General features: G+C 48.5%; 1 non-coding gene across 1 annotated transcript; it reads right to left on the bottom strand.

Annotated features, from left to right (window-relative positions):
• Positions 1–3,468: 3,468 nt before the first annotated feature.
• Positions 3,469–3,541, bottom strand: TRNAS-GCU (transfer RNA serine (anticodon GCU)). The gene has a single exon. It is a non-coding gene; the product is annotated as a tRNA-Ser (tRNA).
• Positions 3,542–4,382: the final 841 nt, after the last annotated feature.

Raw genomic sequence — 4,382 nt, 5'->3', positions numbered from 1 at the left:
CCTCTTTGCCTGAAACGATTACTAAAACCCTGCTCGACAAAACGCAGGGTCAATTATTTCTGCTTTACCTTAATTTTAACATAGAGCAGAGGTGGCCGGACTTGCTTAACGTAAGCGCCGCATAGAATAAACGTCAGATGTTTGAGAGTCGCAGGACAGGGGGGAAGGGGAGGAAAGCGAGTAGATGGGGGGAGGAGAGGGAGGGAGGGAGAGCTGGAAAGGAGGCAACTTTAACGTCAAATGCATTCTCCAAGTTGTCGGCTGGCTTGGCTTGGAGAAATGATTTTAAAAACGCCTTCTCCGAGTTGGTCAATGGGGCTTCAAGAGCCACACAATGTGCGCGAAAGAGCCACACAATGTGCGCGAAAGAGCCACATGTGGCTCCCGAGCCCCCGTTTGGCCACCCCCTGGTATAGAGTATGCTGCGCAAGTAGAGAAACGATATAAGATCACCCACAAAAACATAGCAGAATGTTCAGATACCAAATCTGACCTTAACCCTGATCTCCTAAGTAGTTGTATGCATACAACGCCATTGTATTTTTTCTCCCTAAGCTTCAAATCAAAGGCTGTGTTTAGTTTAATAAGTTCCTAATTGGTAAAGGTTACGGAAAATAGCGTGTAAAAACTCCAACACAAATAAATGGTGCAAAGTCCTAGCTTAACATGAAGTGCCAGCAGAGAATGCACTGGTATTTCTGTACTGTGATAACAATGAGTGGGGATCCCCATTTCTTCAGAGTTTTCAAAAACAGAGGTGGCCTGTATCCTGTGGCCCCTCTTATACCTGCAAACCTAGGTATGCTCCCCTTGAAGTCAACTCCCATTGTACAAACTGTAATATATTTCTGAGCAAGTATCCATCACAGAGATAGGCCGCAGAGGGTAATTTGTGCACATAGTTTTAGAGCGGAGAAAAACCATCTCAAAAGTTTAATATTAAGTCCTATAACCAAAGCCCTCACTTCCTGAAGCCAAAGAAGTATTGAAGCCGGAGCAAAAGATTTATGACAGGGGTGTTAAACCCGGCCCGGCCCGACGAGGTCTCATTTATGTTGGGACTAGATGACCCTGGAGGTCCCTTCCAACTCTATGATTCTATGTCAGATCCGTCCCTCCTGGAGGTCCCTTCCAACTCTGTGATTCTACGTCAGATCCGTCCCTCCTGGAGGTCCCTTCCAACTCTATGATTCTATGTCAGATCCGTCCCTCCTGGAGGTCCCTTCCAACTTTATGATTCTATGTCAGATCCGTCCCTCCTGGAGGTCCTTCCAACCTCTATGATTCTATGTCAGATCCGTCCCTCCTGGAGGTCCCTTCCAACTCTATGATTCTATGTCAGATCCGTCCCTCCTGGAGGTCCCTTCCAACTCTGTGATTCTATGTCAGATCCGTCCCTCCTGGAGGTCCCTTCCAACTCTATGATTCTATGTCAGATCCGTCCCTCCTGGAGGTCCCTTCCAACTTTATGATTCTATGTCAGATCCGTCCCTCCTGGAGGTCCTTCCAACTCTATGATTCTATGTCAGATCCGTCCCTCCTGGAGGTCCCTTCCAACTCTATGATTCTATGTCAGATCCGTCCCTCCTGGAGGTCCCTTCCAACTTTATGATTCTATGTCAGATCCATCCCTCCTGGAGGTCCCTTCCAACTCTATGATTCTATGTCAGATCCATCCCTCCTGGAGGTCCCTTCCAACTCTATGATTCTATGTCGAATCCGTCCCTCCTGGAGGTCCCTTCCAACTCTATGATTCTGTGTCAGATCCGTCCCTCCTGGAGGTCCCTTTTCAACTCTATGATTCTGTGTCAGATCCGTCCCTCCTGGAGGTCCCTTCCAACTCTATGATTCTATGTCAGATCCGTCCCTCATAACAAATGAGCTTTGACACCCCGATTATGAAAAGCAAAAAGTCAGTACAGCTTGTATGTTAGACCTGGGGAGAGCTGGGTTCAAATTCACAACAAGCCATGAATCTGATCGTATGATCGCACAAGAAATTCTCAGAGCCTAGCTTACCCTGGCTATTGTGAGAATTCAGTGGAATCAAAGGCCCTTCTTGTCACCCTAAACCAGGGGTGTCGAACACATTTGTTATGAGGGGCCACATCTGACATAAATGAGGCCTTGTTGGGTTGGGCCATGTCGGGCTGGGCCAGGCATGTCAGGCCAGGCCGTGTGTGTATCTATCCAAGATTAGGTAGCAGAAATATAAACTTTATAAAGGACGCAGACAACACACAATTAATTTAAAATAAAGAACAAACCTTAAAAACATGCTTAAAACATTAGCACTCAATGGCCTTAAAGGTGCTTTCTTTGTATCTCTCCCATGGGATCCAGGGAACTGGACAAAGGAAGCTCTGGCTGTTTCCTTCCTTTCCCCTTTAAAGGGACTGGGGGGAGGAGCCTCAGCCAATAGAAGGAAGAGAGGCTTGGCTCAGTAGCTCTACTGTGCGATTGAGCAAGCCGTGCAAAGCAAGCTGTGATGCAGAAGTAAGCAAGATTTAGGGAGAAAGAAGCAGATGACAGCCAGTTGCTCGGGGGCCTGATAGGAGCCTGATTTGGCCCCCAGGCCACATGTTTGACACCTGCACCCTAAACCCTTTGGAAAAACCATGAAATAGAAATGTGAATAAATCCCAAAAGTGTCACTGTCTTAACCAGCTTCACCCAAAGTAACAACTCCTGGAATTCAGGAGGGGAATCCACGTTACTCTGACGCAGCAAAACTATACAGCAGTTTCGCATCTCCTGAAAGACAATAAACTAGGGTCCATTTTTGCAGTGGCGATGAGGGGATCCTTGCTTCTCCACTCCTTTTTTAGGGTAGCCACGTCCCCCCTGGACACCAACAGGGGACAGGGCAAAGATCCAGGGCCAGATCCAGGGTGGAAAAACTCCTGAAAAATTGGGGATGGAGCCTGGGTATGGTAAGGACCTCAGTGGGGTACATTGCCAGAGTCCCCCCTCCAAAGCATCCCTTTTTCTCTGGGGGGAACCGATCTCTGCAGTCTGGAGCTGAGCTGTAAATCCAGAGATCTCCAGGTCGCACCTGGAGGATGGCACCCCTACTTTACGGAGCAGGTTAGAAACAACAGGCTCGAGGGCCATGAAATGTGAGAAACACCCTGGGAAGCACCACTATGTGAAATGCAACACTATAATAACGACAATTTCACTTGGACCTATGAAGCTGCCGTCTACTGAATCAGAACCTCGGTCCATCAAAGTCAGTCTCGTCTACTCAGACTGGCAGCGGCTCTCCAGGGTCTCCAGCTGAGGTTTTTCACACCTATTTGCCTGGACCCTTTCTTAGTTGGAGATGCCGGGGATTGAACCTGGGACTCCTTCTGCTTACCAAGCAGATGCTCTACCACTGAGCCCACCATCCCTCCCCTGACTGGCAGTGGCTCTCCAGGGTCTCAAGCTGAGATTTTTCATGCCTACTTGCCTGGACCCTTTAGTTGGAGATGCCAGGGATTGAACCTGGGACCTTCTGCTTAGCAAGCAGATGCTCTACCACTGAGCCACCATCCCTCTCCATATATATGAAGCTGCCTTCTACTGAATCAGACCCTCGGTCCATCAAAGTCAGTATTGTCTACTCAGACCGGCAGCAGCTCTCCAGGGTCTCCAGCTGAGGTTTTTCACACCTATTTGCCTGGACCCTTCTTAGTTGGAGATGCCGGGGATTGAACCTGGGACCTTCTGCTTACCAAGCAGGATGCTCTACTGCTGAGCCCACCATCCCTCCCCTGACTGGCAGTGGCTCTCCAGGGTCTCAAGCTGAGATTTTTGATGCCTACTTGCCTGGACCCTTTAGTTGGAGATGCCAGGAATTGAACCTGGGATCTGCTCACCAAGCAGATGCTCTAACACTGAGCCACCGTCCCTCCCAATGGGGCATTCCATATCTCTTGACACTACTCCTGGTTTCTTTTTTTTTCTTTCTACACCTCCTACATAAAACACCTACCTCATCGGGATTGCTTTAGAAGAATGGGACTCTAATCCACAGAAGTTTAGGTAGCGCTAAAATGTGAGTGTTTAAACTCTCATCTACAATTAAAAGAGTTGTATAGCAAATTTCTTATCAGCTAGCACAGGGGTGGCCAACGGTAGCTCTCCAGATGTTTTTTGCCTACAACTCCCATCAGCCCCAGCCATTGGCCATGCTGACTGGGGCTGATGGGAGTAGTAGGCAAAAAAAAAACATCTGGAGAGCTACCGTTGGCCACCCCTGAGCTAGCACATAAATAACATGGAGAAGTTTCAGGGTCAATTCTTTCTGGAGCCTCCACCTGATGCCAGCCTCCAGGTGGGACCTGGAGATCTGCTTTTACAACTGATCTCCAGCAGGCAGAGATCAGCTCCCCTGG

Source organism: Heteronotia binoei, chromosome 8 (genome assembly GCF_032191835.1).
Source record: "Heteronotia binoei isolate CCM8104 ecotype False Entrance Well chromosome 8, APGP_CSIRO_Hbin_v1, whole genome shotgun sequence".
Lineage (NCBI taxonomy): Eukaryota > Metazoa > Chordata > Lepidosauria > Squamata > Gekkonidae > Heteronotia > Heteronotia binoei.
Note: the sequence above shows the minus strand (reverse complement) of the source record. Positions and strands in the feature narration are given on the sequence as shown.